Source organism: Hylobates moloch, unplaced genomic scaffold, assembly GCF_009828535.3.
Source record: "Hylobates moloch isolate HMO894 unplaced genomic scaffold, HMol_V3 SCAFFOLD_17, whole genome shotgun sequence".
Lineage (NCBI taxonomy): Eukaryota > Metazoa > Chordata > Mammalia > Primates > Hylobatidae > Hylobates > Hylobates moloch.
In genome coordinates, this window is record NW_026652292.1 from 78,047,005 (window position 1) to 78,061,498 (window position 14,494).

General features: G+C 42.7%; 1 protein-coding gene and 1 long non-coding RNA gene across 3 annotated transcripts in view; one reads left to right on the plus strand and one right to left on the minus strand.

Annotated features, from left to right (window-relative positions):
* The window catches only part of PPP2R2C (protein phosphatase 2 regulatory subunit Bgamma), a 244,447-nt gene that overhangs the window by 156,445 nt on the left and 73,508 nt on the right, over positions 1 to 14,494 (minus strand). The gene's annotated exons all lie outside the window — the stretch shown is intronic.
* On the plus strand, positions 6,014 to 11,551 carry LOC116456981 (uncharacterized). The gene is made up of 3 exons (XR_004244861.2): positions 6,014 to 8,867; positions 9,193 to 9,276; positions 10,360 to 11,551. It is a non-coding gene; the product is annotated as an uncharacterized LOC116456981 (long non-coding RNA).

The following is a 14,494-nucleotide window of genomic DNA, read 5'->3' on the forward strand; positions in this document are numbered from 1 at the left end:
CTTTCCACTTGGCCATTTTAATTTCCTCTTCGATGAATCGCCTGTCTTTTCCCATTGCCCATGTCTCCATTGGATTATGTGACTTTCTCCTTACTGGCTTCCCAGAGCCTTTGATATAATTGTATCCTCTGCTGTTTATATGTGTTGCAAACCTATTATCCTCTGTTTCTGTGTTGCAAACATTCTCTTCTAATTTGCTGTTTTTGTCTTAACTTTGTTTATGGTACTCTTGTCCTACAGAAGTCATTCATTTTGATGTAGGAAATGTATCAATATTTATCTTTTAAGCATTTTGCCTTTTGTGTTCTGTTTTACCAATACTTGTCTACACGCTGAGTTACAAAGGTAGCAAACAGAATGTCCTTCCTTTATGTTTTAGGATGTATATTTACCTCATTTACATATGCTTTTCTGTTTGGGGTGAGGCAGTGATCAAATTACATACTTTTTCCATATGAAGAAAATAATATCCAAATCATTCATTGAATAGTCCATCCTTTTCCCACTGATTTAAAATGCCACTTCTTTTCTATATCAAGTTCCCATATACATGTGCCTCTATTTCTGGACTCTCTATTCTGTTCCATTGGTCTTTCTGTCTGGCCCATGTGGCAGTACTACCCTGCCGTAGAGAGACAGCTTTATAACAAGTCAATATCAAGTAGGTCAAATGGCACAGTCTTTGCCTTTCATCAAAATTGTCTTGGTTATTCTCGGACTTTTGTTTTTCCTATGCAAATTTTCAGTTTTTCAGATCCCATTGAAAATCCTGTTGGGGCCCGGCATGGTGGCTCACGCCTGTAATCCCAACACTTTGGGAGGCTGAGGCAAGTGGATACCTGAGGTCAGGAGTTCGAGACCAGCCTGGTCAACACAATGAGACCCCGTCTCTACTAAAAATACAAAAATCAGCCAGGCATGGTGGCATGTGCCTGTAGTCCCAGCTACTCGGGAGGCTGAGGCAGAAGAATAGCTTGAAGCTGGGAGGCGGAGGCTGCAGTGAGCCGAGATCGCACTACTGCACTCCAGCCTGGGTGACAGAGCGAGACTCCATCTCAAAAAAAAAAAAAAAAAGAAAAAAGTAAGACGGAAATCCTGTTGAGATTTTCACTGAAACTTCAATTAGCTTATAATTAACCAGGAAAAAATAGATATCTTTCTGATATTGAATCATCCCATCAACGGATATGGTCTATCTCTGTATTTATTCAGATCTTCTTTCATGTCCTTCAATTAAATTTTATAATTTTCTTCATAACAATAACAACCATTTATATAGAAGTTAATATGTGCCAGCTACTGTTCTAAACACTTCATATTTATAAACTCAATCTTCCCAGCTTCCCTGTAAGGTGAATATTATTATTATCTCCTTGTACAAATGAGGAAACTGATGCACCAAGTGATCAAGTAATTTTCCCAAGCCAGGAAGCAGTAGGGCCATTACCTGAAGCCAGACAATCTGGATTGGGATCCTCTGCTGTGAACCATTGAACCACTCTCCTATACTACCTCCAAAAGGGCTGGTACATCTTTTATTAGATTTTCTCTTAAGTGTCTTATAGATTTTACTGCTACTGTAAATAGGATTTGCCCCTTCTTATGTGTTCTAATTGGTACTGTTGTTCAGTAGGAAGGTTATTGATTTCACTATGTTGTCTCGTGTCCAGCAATTTTGTTGAACTGTCACATGCTTCTAATAGTTTGAGAGCAGATTCTCTTGGATTTTCTATGTAGACGATTATGTCATCTGCAATTAAACACAATTTTGGCTTCTCCTTGCTGTTCTTAACCCACTTGCTGTCTAGTCCAGTTGGTTCCAATGCAAGGTAGTATCAAAGAGCAGTGGTGGTAGAAGGTTTCTTTGTCTTAGTTCTAGCAATGCTTTCAAAGTTTCATCATGAAAAATGATGTTTGCTATCAGGTTTTGATAGATGCCCTTTCTCAGGTTGAGTAAATTCCTTTCCTAGTTTTCTGAGAGCATTTCCTTAGAATAAGTATTAAAATTTGTCTAATGTGGATGCTTTTTGTTTGGCTGCTTGCTTTGTTTTGTGGTATCTATTAATAAGATAATATGACTTTTGCCTTTAATCTATTAAAGAAGTGAAGTAAGTTAACATTTTTTGTCTTTAACTATCCTGACATTCCTAGGGTGAACCTCACATGGTAATTAGATGACTGATAGATAAATGGATAGATAGATAGATAGATAGATAGATAGATAGATAGATAGATAGACAGACAGATAGATTGATAGACGATAGAGCCATATTTGTTTTGCTAATATTTTTAATTTGAGTTTTGCACCTATGTTTAGAAGTCACATTGATTAATAATTTTCTTTTCTTGCAATTTTCTAGCAAGTTTGTACTAACATCATAAAATAAGTTGAAGAACTTTCACTTTTTATGTTTTTATAGAATAGTTTGTGGTATCATAGAGATCATATTCCAGTTTCCAAAGTGGTTATATCATTTTACGTTCCCAACAGCAGTATATAAAAGTTCCAGTTTCTCCATATCCTCACCAAAATTTGGTATAGTCAGCCTTTTTAATGATAGCCATTCTAACAGTTATGTAATAGTATCTCATTATAGTTTCAATTTGCATTACCCCCGTGACTAATGATGTTGCTTAGCTTTTTGTGTGCTTATTTGCCATCTGTATATCATTTTCAGTGAAATGTCTGTTCAGACATTTTGTCCACTTATTAATTGGGTTGTTTGTCTTGTTACTATTGAGTTTTGAGAATCCTTTATATATTCTAGATACAAGCCATTTATGAGACACATGCTTTACAGAGAATTTCTGTCAGTCTAGGGCTTGTCTTTTCATTCTCTTAAGTGTCTTTCAAAAAGGAGATGTTTTTAATTTTGACGAGGCCCAATTTATTAATTTTTAATTTTATGCAACCTGCTTTCAGTGTCATATCTAAGATATTTTTGACTAACTGAAGGTCACAAAGGTTTTTACTCTGTTTTCTTCAACAACAGGGACTGGTAAACTACAGCTTGCAGACCAGCTGCCTATTTTTATATATAAAATTTTACTAAAATACAGTCATATCTATTCATATGTTTTCTATGGCTTCTTTCATACTACAATAGCAGAGTTCTATCATTACAACAGAGTCCATATGGCCCACAAGCCTAAAATACCTACTATCTGGTCCTTTAAGAAAAAATTCTTTACCTCCTCTTCTAGAAGTTTTATAAGTTTAGGGTTTATATTGAGATCTATGATCCATTTTGAATTAATATTTGTATATGGTACAAAATACTGATTGACGATCATTTTCTACACATATACAATTGTTTTAGCACCCATTATCTAAATATTCTCCACTAAAGTGCATTTGAGTCTCTATACAAAATCAGCTATGTCAGCTGCCATATAGGCATGCATCTATTTCTGGACTCTGTATTGCATTCCCTTGATCTGTTAGTCTATCTTGACACCAGTATCACTTGTACCCACTACTGAAGCTTTAAAATAAATCTTGAAATCAGATTGTGTTAGTCCTCCAACTTTGTTCTTTTATTTCAAAGTTGTTTTGGCTATCCTAGGTCCTTTGTATTTCTTTTTTTTTTTTTTTTTTTTTTTTTTGAGACGGAGTCTCGCTCTGTTGCCCCGGCCGGAGTGCAGTGGTGCAATCTCGGCTCACTGCAAGCTCCGCCTCCCGGGTTCACGCCATTCTCCTGCCTCAGCCTCTCTGAGTAGCTGGGACTACAGGCGCCCGCCACCACGCCCGGCTAATTTTTTTGTATTTTTAGTAGAGACGGGGTTTCACCGTGGTCTCGATCTCCTGACCTCGTGATCCGCCCGCCTCCGCCTCCCAAAGTGCTGGGATTACAAGCGTGAGCCACCGCGCCCGGCCTGGTCCTTTGTATTTCTATATGAATTTTAGAATGAGTTTTTCAGTTTCTAAAAAAAACAAACTGTTCAGATATTGTTTACACCATGTTGAATTTCAGATCAATTTGGGGAGAACTGCCATCTTAACAATATTGAGTCTTCCAATCCACTAACATAGTATAACTCTCCACTCATTTAGGTCTTCTTTAATTTCTATCATCAATGTTTTATAATTTTCAGTGCATAAGTCTTTCATGTCTTTTGTCAGATGTATTCCTCCCTACCTCATATTATAACTGGTAGTTTTTAAGTTTCTATTCTGATTGATCTTGTGCCTTGCAGACTTGTTAAACTCATTTATTAACTCTGGTAGCTTTTTTGTAGATACCTTTGGATTTTCTATATAGATAATCATGTCATCTGTGAATAAAGACAGTTTTACTTCTTCCTTTCTAATCCGAACATCTTTTTTCCTCTTTCTTGCTTTATTGTACTAACTATAACTTCCAGAAGAATGTATGCTGAGAGTAGACATTTTTGCCTTCTCCTGATCTTAGGGAGAAAGCATTCAATCTTTCATTTAGCCTGTAGGTTTTTCTCATAAATGCTCTTTATCAAGTAGAGGAACTTCACTTCTATTCCTAGTTTTTTTAGAGGTTTTATCAGTTTTATCAAGAATAAAGGTTGGTTTTCTGAAATCCTTTTTGTGTTTATTGAGATGATAGCATAGGTTTTTATAGATTGTTAATATGGTAAATTACATTGATAATTTTTGAAAGTTAAACCTACCATGCATTCCTGGGATAAACCCACTTGGCTATGATGTATTATCCTTTGTGTATTGTTAGATAGAATTTGCTAATAATTTTTTAATTCATGTACATGAGGACTATTGATATTGGTCTGTAGTTTTCTTTTTTCATAATGTCTGTCTGGTTTTGAGATCAAGGTAACTATGCCCCACAAAATGATTTGGAAAGTGTTCTCTTCTCAAATTTTTGGAAGAGTTTATGTAGAATTAGTATTATTTCCTCCTTAAATGTTTACTGAAAGTCATCAGTAAAGTCATCTGGGCCTGGAGTTTTCTTTGTGGAAAGGTTTTAAATTGTATATTCAATTTACTCAATAGTTATAGGACTACTCAGGATTTCTATTTCTTCTTCAGTAAGCTTTGGTAGTTTGTGTCTTTCCAGGAATTTACCCATTCCCTCTAAGTTGTTGAATTTATTAGCAAAAAGTTGTTCATTATCTTCCCTTATTATTATTTTAATGACTGCTGAATATATACTGATGTCACCTTCTCATTCTTGATACTGGCAATTTTGTCTTTTCTCTTATTGTCCTGGTCAGTCTGCCAAGAGGTTTATCAATTTCATTGATAAAAATCTTAGATAATTTTTTAATCAATAAATAACCAACTTTGGGATTAATTTATTTTCTCTATTGTTTTTATTTTATATTTAGCCAATTTCTCTTCTGGTCCTTACTATTTCCTCTCTTCTGCTTACTTTGGGTTTAATTTATTCTTCTTTTTCTAGTTTCTTAAGGTGGAACTCAAGGCCATTGATTAGGAACTTTCTTCTATTCCAATATACATGTTTAGTGCTGTAAATTTCCCTCGAAGTATTGTTTTAGTGACATCTCATAGATTTTGATACATTGTGTTTTCATCTTCTTTCACGTAAAAATACTTTCTAATTTCCCTTTTGATTTCTCCTTGGACACATGGGTTATATAAAAGTGTGTTTCATTGTTTCCAAATATTTTCCAGAGCTCTTTCTGTTATTGATTTCTAATTTAATTCTATTATGACAGAACATACTTTTTGTGACTTAAGTCCCTTTACATTTATTGAGACTTGTTTCATGGCCAGAATATGGCCTATTTTGATGAATGTTGTGTGGTGTGTACTTGAACGTCTATTCTGCTGTTGTTGGGTAGCATTTTCTACAAATATAAGCGAGGTCCAGTTGGTTGATAGTGTTGTTCATATCTTCTATTTTCTTACACAATTTTTGTTTACATGTTTCATCAGTTAGTAAAAGAAGGTTTTTGAAATCTCCAACTATAATTGTAGATTCATCTATTGCTTCTTGCAGTTCTATCATTTTTGCTTCATGTCTCTGATTAGGTGCATAAACATGAAGATTGTCATACCCTTTTAATTAACTGTTCCCTTTATCATTATGAAATTACTTTATTTAACCTGGTAATATTCTTTACTGTGAGATCTACTTTGAGATTAATATAGGCACTGCAGCTTTCCTTTGATTGGTGTTAGTTAACACAATATATCTTTTTCATTGTTTTACTTTTAACTCTTGTCTTTATATTTAAAGTGGGTTGCATGTAGGCAGCATATATTTGGGTCTTGCCTTTTCATCCAATCTGATGTCTTTTTATTGGGATATTTAGACCATGGCTGCTCAATATGATTATTGGTATGATTAGGTTTATATCTCTCATCTTGATACTCATTTTCCATTTATTCCATTTTCCTTTATTCCCTTGTTTCTCCTTTATTCCCTTCTTTCTCCTTTTCTGTCTTCTTTGGGATTAATTAAGCATTGTTCAATGATTCCATTCTATCTACTTTCTGGCTTCTTAGCTATAACTCTTATTGTTTTAGTAGTTATTTTAAGGTTTATAGTACACATCTTTAACTTATCACAGTCTACCTTCAAGTGATATTATAGCATGTCAAATATGTTTAGGATACTTATACTTACTTATAATAGTATACTTCTATTCTCCTCTCTCAGCCTTTTTGCTATTATACAGTTTACTTTTACATATGTTATAAACCTCACGCTACATGGTTATTATTTTGTGTCAAGAGCCAATTATACTTTAAAGGGATTAAAATAATAAGAGAAAATATCATATCCGACCTATGTAGTTACTATTATGCTCTTTGATCCTTTGCATAGATCCATACTTCCATCTAGTATCACCTTCATTCTGTTTGAAGCACATCCTTTAACATTTCTTGTACTACAGGCCTGCTAGTGATGAATTCTTTAAGCTGTTATGTCTGAGAAGTCTATTTTGCTTTTATTCTTCAAAGATTATTTTCTGGGTATGAACTCTAGGCTGACTACTTTTTTTAATTTCATGCTTTGAGGATATTGTTCCACTGCCTTCTCACTTGCATTATTTTCTAGGGAAATCTGCTGTAATCTATATCTTTGCTGCTCTGCATATAACATGCTTTTCCCCACCCCATGCCTTTCTCTGGCGACTTTTAAGATTTTCTCTTTATTATTTTGGGCAATTTAATTATAATGTGCCTTAGTGTGGGTTTTTTCCCATTTTTATTGTGCTTGCGGGGCAATGAAATTCTTGTGTCTGTGGGTGTACCATGTTCATCGAATTTGGAAATTTGCCAGCCATTATTTCTTCAGATGTTTTTCTGTCCCTTCCTCTCCTCTCTTTCAGAAACCCCAGTTATACATATATGAGGCCTCTTAAAGTTGTCTCACAACTCAATGAGAAAGTCTCTGTTTCTTTTTAAAATTTTTGCTCTTTTTTTGTATTTTTACTCTCTATATTTCTTTTTGGATAGTTTCTATTACTGTCTTCAAGTTAGCTAATCTTTTGTTCTGCAATGTCCTCTCTGCTGTTAATCCTATCCAGTGTGTTTTTCATATTATACATTGTAATTTTCATCTGTAGTAGTTTGATTTATGTCTTTTCTATATCCTTCATGTCGATGGTATGTCCAATCTTTCCTCTAGTTTTTAGAACATACAGAACATGATTATAATAAGTGTTTTGATGACCTTGTCGGCTAATTTTAACATCTGTATCAATTCTGGATCAGTCTTAACTGATTGACTTTTCCTTCATCATGATTTGCATTTTCCTGCTTCACTGCGTGGCTAGTAATTTTTTACTGGATGCCAGACTTTGTGATTTTTGCCTTTTGGGGTGCTGGATTTGTTTGTATTCCTATAAATATTCCTGAGCCTTGTTCTGAGATGTAGTCAACACATTTATAAACAGTTTGATCCTGGCCAGGCATGGCGACTCATGCCTCTAATTCTACCACTTTGGGAAGCTAAGGTGGGAGGATCACTTGAGCCCAGGAGTTCAAGACCAACCTAGGCACCATAGTGAGAACCTGTCTCTACAAAAAATGGAAAAATTAGCCAGGCATGGTGGCATGTGCGTGTAGTCCCAGCTACTCAGGAGGCTGAAGCAGGAAGATGGCTTGAACTTGGGAGATCAAGGCTGTTGTGAGCCATGATTACACCACTGCACTCCAGCCTGGGTGACAGAGCAAAACCCTGTCTAAAAAAACAAAAATGAAACAGTTTCACCCTTTCAAAAGTCTTGCTTTGATGATTTGCTAAGCATGCTTGCAGAAATTATCAATCTAGGACTAATAATTTCCTCCTACTGAGGCAAGACTTTCCTGAGTTGTCTACCCAATTTCCTGTGAATTACAAGATTTTCCAGTCTGGCTGGTAAGAGCAGGCACTACTCCCGGCTGTGTGCGTGCTCTAAGTACTGGTATCACAGGTCCTTTTGGGGGTTCTTTCCCTGACTGTGTAATTTCCTTGCATGCATGTGCTGATCATTACTCAACTGAGCACTCAAGTTGGACTTCTGCATGACTCCAGAGCTCTCTTTCTTTGAGGTTCTCTCCACTCCATTAGTCTGCCCTGTGAAATCCAGCCACTTTGATCTCCCCAGACTCAGCTCATTCTTTCAACTCGGGGGTTCCAGCAGACTCCGGTGGGCAACCTCTCCCTGCAACGTGGCCAGGAATCTCTCAAGGCAGTAAGCTGGAGCAGTCCTTGGCCTCACCTTGTTTATTTCCCAGCATTCAATAATCACTTTCATGTCTGATGTCCAATTGCTTGGAAATCACTGTTTCATTTGTTTTGTGCCATTTTTTTTACTTGTTTAAGGTGGGAAGCTAAGTCTGGTCCCTGTTATTCCATCTTGGCCAGAAGCCTAGCAGCTCCATTTCAAGCCCTGAACCCTCCCTCCACATCGGGCTTCAGGTAAGTGGCAGGTACCTCCTATTCCTCCTCATGCAGAGATGGGATTCCCAGCATAGCCCTCTCCAAAGCAGTATGCTCCACAAAACTCCTTTTATTATGTACCCCTCAACCCTTTCATAGCCTGCCTATCAGTAAAGAGTGGGGGCATCCTTGCAACAAACTTTTGACAATTTTCTTTGAAAATATTTCTTCAGCTAGTTCCTCACTTTAATGTGTCATATTTATTTTATTTGGTTTTCTCAGTGAGAATTGAAGGCACTGATATACCTAGTGGCTGGCACATCATGGGTGCTCAGGGAGTCTCTATTGCCCCTAACTTTTTCAGATTCTGCCAGTCCACTACTCAAACAAGTGAGCCGAGTCTTGTGGGGATTGGGATTCACAGAGAAGCACCTCTTTGCCATGCCAGGTAGGACAGGAAACCACCCGTTAGCACCTGACTTAATTGCATCCACTATTTTCGTACTTAATACCAAAGAGAAATGGATGGTATAACTTTTTACCTCATACACTGGATTCAAGCAAAATAAATGGGCATAGAGCTAATCCCTCCCCTAGGCCAGCCCTGGGGAAATTTGGAAAACAGGCAATTAAGCATGATAGAGCAGTTTGGCCCAGGAGGAAAATGACCTCCGCCTGCACATTGCTCTCTAGTGATCAATAATTCACAGCACTTGCCAGCCACATGTGCAGCCCCCAGGCATCCATCCTTCCCACCAGCTGGTTCAGCCCTTTCAAGAGGTGCCCAAAGGCCTGATACTCATCCCCACCTCCCACCTGGGCCTGGCCATGTCAGGAAAACACAACTCCAAGCCTTTTGTAGGCAGGCTCCTGGGAACGTTCATCTGGGACTTATGTCCTCCATCTATAAAGGGACTGCAGGGAATGGACTCTACCCAGCCTTCAGCAGGGAGATGGCATTCTTCTTTCCCACTGGCATTTCCAAGCCATCCTCTCATGACACTTCCTTCATGGAGCCTTCCTTGATTACCTCTGTGCTTAGAGTCATCACTAAGTCCATACCACGGTTATGAACTATTCATTAATTTTAAAAATGATTGCTGACCAATTAAATATCAGGACTACGGACATACTGGAGCAGAAACCAATGAACAGCACCCAATCCTGCCTTGAGGGCTCGAGGAAGCCACAGTCCTGAGAAACAGATGGACAGGGGAACCAGATGGGACAGGTGGGACAGAGGAATGGGGAAACATGATTGCCAACCACACCAGCCACATCCCCTAGAGTGAGGTGGGGAGGAAGACCCACCCTGTCTCACCACTCCAGGGAGAGAGGACGTGTCAGGGCACAGTGTTAGGGCAGCTCCGCATCTCTCAATATATTCTGAAAAGGAACATCAGCCATGGCAAGAAGCCGAGGTTGCAGCCCCGCTCCCACGCCACATCCTGGGCAAACGCTCCTCATGCATGATTTCACTCCACTTCCACATGCCCTGTGGGTAAGGACTCTTAATGTCTCCCTTTCACAGATGGGAAAACTGAGGCTTAAAAAGGTTACACAACCTCAGCCAAGTCGCACATGAGCGGTGGATAAGACCTGACCCCAGGAGGCCTGGCTGCAGAGCTGGGCCCCAGACCTCTCCTGAACGCGGGGCACCACCTCACGTAAACTCTCTGCCACAGCCCCAATGCTCCAGGGCCCTGCTCTGTGTCACTCACAGATCTGTTGTACCCCATTTCCCCCACTGTAATGTCGTCTCTGTGGGCAGGGATTTTTGCCTGTTTTGCTCACTGGGTTGTGTACCCTAGTGCCTGGTGTGTGGCAGGAATTTGTATCTGTTGGATGAATTTGTGGATGAATAGATGATCAAGGAGGCCAGTAAGTGGCTCAGGTAGCCAGCCCCTCATCCTGCCCCCTCCCCAATAACTCTGTGACTCCTGCATGACGGTGGCACAGGCTGGCCAACGAGCTTCTGCATGGAAGATGGGGCAGGCTACTGGGGTGTGTCATGGTGGGCCAAGCCAGGGGGCCATGTAGGGTGGTGGAACCAGTCCAGGTATTCCCTTGGGGAACCAGAGGGTTGAGTCCAATGGGGCTATCAGAACCCATAAGGCCTTGAGAGCCAAGGAAGTGATGATTGGTTCAAACAGGAGGGTGGCAAGGCCAGGCCGTCATGGGGCAGGTCTCTGGAGGGGGCCAGGCTGGAACTGGGCCAGTGATATAATGTGGCTCTATGTCCCCACCCAAGTCCCATGTCAAATTGCAATCCTCAGTGTTGGAGGAGGGGTCTGGTGGGAGGTGATTGGATCATGCAGGCAGACTTCTCGCTTGCTGTTCTGGTGACAGTGAGTGAGTTCTCATGAGATCTGGTTGTTTAGAGGCATGTGGCACTTCTCCCTTCTCTCTGTCTCTCTCTTGCTGGCCACAGGAAGATGTGCCTGCTTCCCCTTCACCTGCTGCCATGATTATAAGCTTCCTGAGGAAAGCTTACTAGCCATATTTCCTGTACAGCCTGCAGAATTGTGAGTCAATTAAACCTATTTTCTTAATAAATTACCCAGTCTCAGGTAGTTCCTCATAGCAATGCGAGAACAGACTAATATAGCCGGGCTCCACCCACTGGCTCTGCTGCAGGGCCTGAGTAAACTACTGTCCTCCAGGGACTGGTAACACCAGGGACAATAAGGAGGCTTAATCAGGATCCTCTGACTGCAAGTGACAAAAAGCCAGCCTAAACTAGCTTAGCAAAAAAGGGGACACAATTCCAGGCCCTGACAGTGGGCCCTGGGGCTTAAACTCCATGGGACCCTCTTTGCCTCTCCTCTCTGTTTCTCTCATGGGGTGGACACAGCCAGTAGCAGCTCTGAGGACACATCCCACAGTGCCTTGGCCAGAGTCAGAGAAGGTATCACCACCCACTGCCATCCAAAAACCCAAGATGGACTCCAACAGGGTCAGCCAGCGCCCCTGCCTACCCCTGGCCAACCCCACAGACAGGGAGGTCTGGTCTTTGGCCTGTCCAGGGTCATAGTGCTGAAGACTTGATGGGGTAGGGGGATGCCACGAGAGCCTCCCCTCGAGTGCTCTGGTGTCTTTCTGCATTCCACTCCAAGGCCTCTGCCCACACCACTGGGCCTGGAGCACATGCTCAAGTGTGAGTGAAAGTCAGTGCCCCCACGCCAACCCTCCACCAATCTGAACTGATAATCCCTGGAGAACTACTGCTGTTTTTCAGAGATCAGTTCTGGAGCCCTCTGTATAATTCTCAGTAGACTGGAGCCCCCATCCCTACAGCAGGGACTCGAATGATGTGCCCTAGGATCTCATCCCAAATAAACTGCCTACACACACATGCCAGGCTCAGGCACTACGTTCATGGAATGCAAGCTAAGAGACACCACAGAGAGGGGACCTGGGGTTTGGAGAACACGCAGCAATGACACAGGTGCATACCACTCCAAAAGGACCAAGCCAGCCTTTGGCAGGAGGGAGGCCTGTCAAAGGCATGGGCCCCAGGTGTGGGACTGAACTTCAGGGTTAGGATTCTGACCTGCCAAGACAATGATGCCCTCCCAGTGGCCTGGGGACCCTGTAGAATCTGCTTCCCCTCCCCAGTCTCCCTCCTCACTCCATTCCAACACACCAGCCTCCCAGCTGTTCCTCCAGTTCAACATGCATAACCCTGCCTCGGGGACTTTGCATCTGCTGTTTCCTCCCCTGGGCCATTCCTCCCTCAGATACCTGCAAGCCTCGGCCCCTCACCTTGTACAAGACTTGACTCAAATGTCACCTTCCTAATGAGGCCAACCAGGTTCCCCCTACCTACAATTGCAACCAGTACGCCCACCATCCACCCACCCACACACAAACACGCACACACACACACACACACACACACCCCTCCTGGTCCCCCTTTCTGGGCTTTGCTTTAAAATTTTTTCTTGTTTATCAGGACTATTGTCTGTCTCCCTCAATCAGAATGTCAGCCTCAGGGAGCCGGGGCGAGGGGCGTGTGGACACGGAGGAGAGTCTGGGGGCTTCTGTCTTTTTCACTGTCCTATCCCAAGCAGGCCACACAGCTTAGCAAAGCCATGGTGCTGGGGAGAGGTGGGAGTTGTGTGCAACATGAAAACGGCACAATGTATCCTGCCCATCAAGATGACACACTCCGTACATCTGGTACACTAACAGTGCTGTGTTAGAAATCTGACACATACTAGATCGATTTAGTGCAAAATGAAAGATAAATTTATGCCGGTGCCTTCCTGAAGGAGAAGCCCGTGTCTGTAGCCAGCTCTCCACACTCACAGCAAGAACACACCCTTGAAGGACAGCAGACACGGAGGGGTGGACCTGGCTTCGCTCTCATTGCTCCCAACAGTTCCCTGTCTTCTGGGTTGCATTTAAATCCACCCCCAGCCCCCACCCCGATTAATGGTTTTCTCTTTCTGTCGACTCTTCAGTCGGGAGCCGTAGCTTTAAAATCATGCAGGCTTAGTGTACTCTGTTACCTAGCAACAGCCATAAATCAACAGAACATGCTGGAATGTTAAAGCAAACCTTCCTGGCTGTTAGATGCGTTGGCCTTTTTTAATCCAAACATGCTCATTTGCCCCCACGCCTCGGCTACACCCAGCTTCCAGCCTGCAGCATACCTGGGTTTGCACATTTTTTAAACCACCTTAGGGTCTGTCTGATTTTTCCGCCTGAGTCTTTTGTGCTTTCTTAGCACTCTGGCCAGCACCCAGCGACAGGATCAGGCAGGCTCTGCTGACGTGGCCGGGGCAGGACCCGTTGGTCTAGCCTGAATGCCTCCGTCTCAGCCCTACAGCCAGGGGGCCCAGACCGGCCCTGAAGTATCTAGAAACACAGGGGACGCCGGAGACCCTGGTTCCTTACCGTAGGTCTCCAAATCGCCCGTCAACCTGGTCCGCTGGGTGGGTTAATATGGGTGTGAAGGCCCTCCCCGGGGTGTCCAAGGGAATCCCTCACTCCCCCCACTAACACATTCAATCATTCATTCATTCACTTATTCAACAGACAGGAACACAGCACCTCCCGCACGCCAGGCCTTGCCCTCAAGAGCTTGCATCCTACTGGGGCAAGGAGCTGAATGTAACACCGAAGCACTGGTCTCCAAGATGGAGGGCCACCTGGACCACATGGGTGCCAGATGCCCAGAATACAAGAGGGAATGACAGAAACCCAGCCCCTAACTCAGACACTCACAGCCCAGGTGGAGGCCAGCAAGCACCCAGGGCGCCAAGCACACGCGGCACGTAGTCCAGGTGGGAGCCCAGGGCACAGGGAGGCGTCAGCTGGGAGCAGGGCAGACGGGCACTGCGGGACACAGGTCAGGGCTGCACAGGAAGGGAGGAGGCCATACTTGGCCCTTCCTGGAGCGTGGCTGGAGAGCCTGGGACCAACTCTCATGCAACTGCGCCCAGCTGCTGCTGCCAGGGTGGAAGCAAGGGGAAACCTGAGTAAAAGGGTTTTATTCAGAGAACTCTCCTGGCTGCCCTGTCCAGAGGCTGCCCTGAGACCAGGCTGGGGGCAGGAGACTGCAGCCAGGATGGTGGTGGCCTGGCCCAGGAACATGCTGTTGGGAGGATTCTGCTGTCCCTGTGACAGGAGAAGCTGTCCACGCAGAGACGTTGCTGGAG